Source organism: Oryctolagus cuniculus, chromosome 7 (assembly GCF_964237555.1).
Source record: "Oryctolagus cuniculus chromosome 7, mOryCun1.1, whole genome shotgun sequence".
NCBI lineage: Eukaryota > Metazoa > Chordata > Mammalia > Lagomorpha > Leporidae > Oryctolagus > Oryctolagus cuniculus.
Window position 1 is genome coordinate 48,403,229 of NC_091438.1, and position 6,879 is coordinate 48,410,107.

The 6,879-nt window shown below is 51.9% G+C and overlaps 2 non-coding genes across 2 annotated transcripts; one reads left to right on the plus strand and one right to left on the minus strand.

The window, feature by feature from the left end:
- The first annotated feature begins 562 nt into the window (after window positions 1–562).
- On the plus strand, window positions 563–635 carry TRNAV-AAC (transfer RNA valine (anticodon AAC)). The gene has a single exon. It is a non-coding gene; the product is annotated as a tRNA-Val (tRNA).
- Window positions 636–5,908: 5,273 nt separating this feature from the next.
- Window positions 5,909–5,982, minus strand: TRNAN-GUU (transfer RNA asparagine (anticodon GUU)). Its single transcript has one exon. It is a non-coding gene; the product is annotated as a tRNA-Asn (tRNA).
- Between the last annotated feature and the right edge of the window lie 897 nt (window positions 5,983–6,879).

Sequence of the window (6,879 nt, forward strand, 5' to 3'; positions counted from 1 at the left end):
TCAGATTGAAACCGCGGCCCATGGCTTTGGCGCCTTTGTCGGGTGGAAGACCTGCAGAAGTCGGGGCGAAAGGGCCGCGAGGGACAGCGCGCAGGTGAGGCCCCGCCGGGTCGGGGAGGGCGGGAAGAGGGGGCCCCCGCAGCCACCGCTGGACCCCAGCGCTGCCATCTGGTTAGAGCCAGGAGCACCGACGGCCCGGCCGGATCCAAGAAGAAGACCACGAGGGCCGTGAGGGACGCGCCCATGGCTCGGCGGCACCTGACTCGCGGCTCCTTCATTCAGCTTCTGGGACTGGACAGTCAGCGAAGAACGCCCCCGGCGGGCGGTTCTGCCCCTGGAAACGCGGCGGGAGACGCCCGATTCCACCGCCAGCTCAGGCTCCAGGCGCCTAAGGTGGAGTCGCGGGTCTCTTTGGACGTCGCTGGCTCCTTATCTTGGGGGTTGTTGGTATTTTCTTGGAGCTCATTTTATTCTAATGTAGAAATGTAGTTCAGTTTGATATACTGAGATATGGCATAGAAATCATTTTCTAGGGTACATTTTGTTGTATAATCCGACGGTGGTTTCCGTAGTGTAGTGGTAATCACGTTCGCCTAACACGCGAAAGGTCCCCGGTTCGAAACCGGGCGGAAACAGACGTGTTCTTTTTCCGGAAAGAAAACCGTAGGACTCACACTTAAATGCTTGCCCCCAGAGAAATAATTGCTCCGATTCCATAATGATACCTGCATGGATACAACCATTTTACTATTGCTCACTCATTTTGCAAGCTTGGGGGGGGGGGGTTAGATGGCTACATTTATGGGCTAGCTAGATAAATTATAGTACAGACATGCTATGCATGTCTACACTGAATAGAAAACTGATCTAGATTGCTTTGAATACATGGTACTGGCAGAAAACTTAACTAAAAAGTGAGTTTTGAATTAATTCAGAGCAATATTTGGAGTTTAAGAAACAAATCCCTAGGAAGATATTTATTTCAGCCATGGAAGACCAGCATTCCATATGGGGTTCAGTGACTTTCCTACTTGTTCTTCCATCAAAAGCTCAGGAAACTTTGGGACCAAAATTTAGAAATGATACACATAACTTGGATATATCTCATAAACATAATGGGCATCATTACCTGAGAGTGGGGAGAAGCCACATACAAAAAAGTGCACAAGGGTGCTTCAAAAATTTCATAGAAAATGGAATTAAAACATTCATTTTGGTGAAACATTTTTGAAATCCAAGCATTTTTTTCATGATATGATATTTTTGGGTGTACTTGGTGAAGACTGCTCATCCGAATGGATTTCAAAAAAAAATTACAGCCAAGGAAACTTACCTTTGACAGCCATTTTCCACAATCTTCTTGAAGTGCCCTTGTACAGTCGTTGACATGAATTCAAAAATAGGCAATTGTGAGTTCTGGTGATAATAATCAGATTAGTGATTACCTAAGAGAGAGAGAGGGAAGGAATGGCTTGGAAAGGGGCTCCACACACCTTCCTTGAATCATAGTAATCTTCTGTAACTTGAACTAGATGCTGACTGCATTTATCAAAATTAAACATACCGCACTAATTACTTCTTTTTAAAAAGTGCTGTATCGTAGTGCAATAATTTGCCATGTGTACTGTAGTGCAATAATTTATTGTTCCCATAAAAACTAGGGTACAGAGAGTAGAGACAAGCCAGTCTGGACCATGGCTTTTTATTATGCTTTTTATTGTGAACTCATTCAATGCTCAATCTGGTTTGGTGTTAATAAAAAAAAAAAAAAAGAAAGAAAGAAAGAGAGAGAGAGAAAGAAAGAGAAAGAAAGAAAAGTCCCACTGGTATTTGAAATAGCTCTCCTGGGAGAACGGCTAAACCACATTATTTCATTGGTGGAAGATCCTTTCCCAGGTCCCTGTGAGGCAGCAGTTCACCGTTGTGGGTATTTCCCCTCCAGTTGTGACAAAGAGCACGTCCAAATTTCCTTCTTTGACGTGGCCGGCTCCGGGTTTGTGCACGGTGAGGTTTACTCCTCTTCGGATCGCTTTGAGCCAGGGACCTCCCTCCGCGCCAGTGGCTGCAGGAGTCCAAGCCTAGCGACACCGGTCCCGTCGCCAGCTGCGGGCTGGAGGGCGTCGCGGTGTCCAGAGCTCGAATTGCAGACCTCCAGGCTGGAGAAGCTTGCTGGCAACCATTGTGCCGCCTATCATTTTGCGACTTCAAAAATAAAGCGAAATACTCTCTTCGCTGCCTCCTTCTTGGACGGGTAGAGATCCTCGAGCGTTTCTCTCCCATGCGCGTCTCCGCTTCTTCCTCCCGCTTTTTCCACACAGTCACGATTCCCACGCCTGGGATCGGGCCGGTGCTTCCCCGCAGGCCTCCTGGGAGGTCTCCTTGTCTCAGCGACGCCTCTGCTTTCTTTGGCTCCTTTTCCAGCGTCTGCTTTTGGCGCGGTCACTCACCCGCACCAGTCGCACCGACCTCACGGACTCCGCCGAGGGCAGCCGGGCGGAGCGCGGAGTGGGAAGCGCCAGCACGGAGCCCACGGGCGCGCTCGGCTCCCCGTGGATCCCAGCACAGCTCCCGCCCGGGGTCGCTGACTCGGGCGTCCCTGGGGCGCTGTTTCCGAAGCAGGCTGCAACCTTTCTGATGTCAGGGTTCTAAGGGGAAGGACAAAACCGGGTCTCAAACATTCCTGAAGCTTGGAGTTTGCGAAAAGGAGTGGGGGGGGGGGGGCGGCCCGCGGAGGTGGTCCAGCGGCTCCTCCAGGGACCTGTGGGGGCGCAGCGAGGCGCAGGCGTGCAGCCAGGCGCAGGCGTGCGGGGCCGCAGGGAGTGCGAGTTCCCCAGAGGCTGGCGCCCGTGCTGCTCCTGCAGGAGAACGGACACTGCCCCCTCTGTCCCGCAAGACCCTAACGTGTTCGTGGAAACGCGGGGTTTGTTAAACTGTATGGACGGGGGAAGTGACCGATGGCGGCGGGAAGAGAACGAGAAAGGCACCACATTGTCTAATCTGAAGCCACCAAAGTACCTGCTTCATCTACGTGGCTTTCAGGGACACATTTTGTTGGCTACTTTTGTTATTGGTTTCCGTAGTGTAGTGGTTTTCACGTTTGCTTTACACGCGAACAGTCCCCCGTTCGAAACCGGGCGGAAACAGACTTTTCCTGAAGCCAGGAGAACAAGGATGGGGTTAGGGTGGACACACCACGCAGCTCACGTCAACCAGACCCCATTTCTCTTCTCTGCTCGTAGTGCCCATTGTCACCCCTTTCCTGCCATCCCAGCTCTTTAGATTTACAATGGTGAAATGCTTTCAGATTTTTTTTTAAATTTTTTTATTTGAAACAGAGAGTTAGAGAGAGGTAGAGACACTTAGAGAAGTCTTCCATCTGCTGGTTCACTCCCCAAATGGCCACAATGGCCGGAGCAGAGCCAATCCACAGCCAGGAGCCAGGAGCTTTTTCCAGGTCTGCCACATGGGTGCAGGGGCCCAAGGACTTGGCCATCCTCTGCTGCTTTTCCAGGCAGCAGTTATAGCAGGGAGCTGGATAGAAAGTGGAGCAGTTTGGACTCGAACTGGAGCCTATATGGAATGTCAGTGCCTCAAGTCACAGTGTAGGCCCCTCAGGTTTTTTACAGTGAATCTTCTCCATAGGCCTCAGTCCTCTGCCTAGGCTGACCTGAACCACTGCTTTCTGGTTTGTGAGCTCCAGAGGGGAGCTGAGGAGGGGCCTGCTTGGCTTCCCATCCTATGGGAACACAGCGGCAGAACCCACTGATTGGTGGAGAGAAACTGAATTTAAATCTGCATCTGGATCTCAAACCAAGCTGATACTGTCAATATTCCTCAGGCACCCCAGTTGAAAGTATATATTTACATTAACCCACCCCTACCCCAGAGGATCCTCAGGACACTATGAGGGTCTCACACCCTCTCTGAAGGTTCAGGCAGCCAACAGTTTTAATAGTTGGAGCTCCAGCATGTGCTGAGTGCGTCTGTGGCTCCCAACCCCTTGCCCACACTCTCTTCTACTTTGTCCCTGGAGTTCTTCGTGCTGTCTTCACTGGTGAGCTGCCTTCACCGCAGCCAGAGCTTTGCCTTCTCTCCCAGGAGAGCTTTCGAGCCCTGGTCTTAGATGGTGCTGCTTGGAAGGGCTTGGGTGGCCAGTGGAGGATGGCTCAAGTGATTGGGCCCCTGCACCCATGTGGAAGACCTGGAAGAAGCCTCTGGCTTCAGCCTGGCACAGCCCCAGCTCTTGAGGTCATTTGGGGTGTAAACCAGCAGATGGAAGATTTTTCTCTCTCTCCCTCTCTCAGTCTCTGTAACTTTGCCTTTCAAATAAATAAATAAATCTTAAGAAAAAAAAAAGCTGTTACATGAAAGCTATAGGCCCATAATAATTTCACCACACACTGGAAAGAGGAGAGGTTAACAGCTTCTCAATTCTGCAGGCTCAAATGCTGGAAATACCAGCCTCTCCAGGATAATGGACAATCAATACACACTCGCAGACTAGTTTTCCTGACATGCGCCATCAAACAGAGAATGCATCTCTGTCAATCACCACCTAACAGAGATCACCCCAGAAGTTCACTTGAAACATGACACTCAGAAACCCCCTGCGATGCCCCTGGTGGGAGAAATCACGATGCAAAAATTAAAGAAAGAACAAAAGCCTTGGTCCAGGACCCAGGTTCAGCATGCAGGAGTCAAGAGCTCTGTTTCTGCGCATGGGAGAAACAGAAGAACCAAGGGATCATGAGCCCACAGCACTAGGGCCCAGGTCTGCCTGTCGGGTGCAGGTTCCTTTGGCTCCAGTGATGCATCTCACATGGACAGATTGGCATGGGCAGAGCCCCAGCAAACATCTGGCAAGGAATACTATGGAGAGAGTTATCTGCATGCTCACTGACCATGGTATAGCAGGAGAAGACACGCAAGCTTCTCATCACTTCCTGTGGAAGCCAAAGCAAGATCTCTGAAGATATAAAGGAAAGCAGGAGAACAGGTGTCTGACACCATGAGGATTCCCCTCTGGGATAGTGGCTTGGCTGAAAGCCATAAAAGAGGTCATCTGCCAGGGTTCTCTGGATGTGTGTAACCAGGTCATTACAGACAACAGTTGCAGTTATTGGAAGTCTGCAAGCTAGCTTAGAAGTTTAGCTGTCAACACCCACAGCTGAGCAGCTGTGGGGAGTGCCCACCAAATCCTCCTGTTGCACCAAGCTCTTAGTCAAGCAGGGGGGCCCACTCCCCTTGTTGGAGGTTCAAGATCCCTGAATAGTAAGCTTGTGCCTACAAGTAAGTGAAGAGAGGGACACTAATGGAGTTCATAAACCACCTGGAATATGACTTAGTGCCATTCTAGAAAAAGAGCAGTTTCCAAGTTGGCTGATATTCGAAGCCGTGTATAACAGCCATAAAGAAGCAGTTGCACAGGCAACGCTACACTGTGGACACAGCTGCACAGGGGCTAAAATGTGCATGATACATCTTCCTAGTGCACAATACAACGACCTCTGTGGTGCTCTCATGAAGCCAACCAGGCTTCATAAGATTTTGAAAGTACTTGCACAGAGTACAGAAACTTCTTTTTACAAATTATTATTTATAATGGTGAGAACGCTGTTGATAAAGTAAGCACAACTGAGGCACACGCTTGGGCACCAAACACTGCTGTGGGTGTTGTATCACAGATGTCAAATGCAAGTCCCCCAACGGACCTCACCGGCGCCAGCCCATTTGGCCCGAGGACTGGTTTCCTCCTCAGTGTGTGTTTCAGGCCTCCTGGGCTCCCAGCAGGTGGTCTGGGGGAGTGGAATGACGTGGGGAGGTGGCTTTTGTGGGGACAGCAGACAAGTAAAGACGAGAGACAAGAATGTGCTCCGCGGGCAGCACCTGGTAAAAATGCAACGGCGGCCGTCCCTGGGTGGGCTCGAACCACCAACCTTTCAGTTAACAGCCGAACGCGCTAACCGATTGCGCCACAGAGACTCGGCTCTGAGAACACAGGGACCGATCCTTCCCCGGGTCAACTTCCGGCTTTGAAGGGAGACGTTTCGGGCTTTAGAGCCCGGCCACCGCCCAGAGGCGAGCGGGAGCCGCGGTATGCGCCACGCTGGCAACCGGTACTTAGGGTGGTCGGGCAGCTGCAGGCCAGCTGCGTGGTCTTCCCGCCTCAGGAGCCCGCGCCTGGCAGTCAACGCGGTCCGCCTGCAGCCATTTCCCGTATATTTTAAGCGTGGTTCCATGATGTAATGGTGAGCACTCTGAACTCTGAATCCAGCGATCCGAGTTCAAATCTTGGTGGGACCTTTGCCTTTAACTTACTAAACTGCCATTTTGATCATTTAAATGGGATTTATTACCGCTCCCGAGGTCCTTCCGCCTTGTAAGGGACAGAAGGCAGCTCTGCAGGGAACAGACTGCTCTGCCCTCGATGCCCTCAGTCCCCGGCCGCCTCTGGAACCTCATAGGTTCATCCAGCTCTAGGGCACTCTGTGGAGTCCGCGTTCCAGAAATGGGTTCTTTATAACGGCCAGGTCCCCAGGAAAATGACCGAGCCTGGGGGATCGCAGTCCTCGGCGAGGCTGGGGCTCCTGCCCTCGCCATGCACGAAGGGGCGGAGGCACACAGGGCGCCCTTGGCCCTGCTGGGGCTGAAACCTGAGCCCGTGGGGAAATCACCCACCGCTATCAGGGACAGGTGGAAAACGCCGGTGTCTGGACCGCGGATTTGGATCCCGGCAAAGTCTGGGTGGGACCTACTCGAGTGGGTAAAAAAGACTCTTATCCAGGACACCCAGGATTTCTGGGCGGGAGGAGCAGGGGAGAGGCCGTCTACAGGTCCCAGGAGAGAGCTCCCGCCCTGGCACTAGGCTCCGCCCAGCGG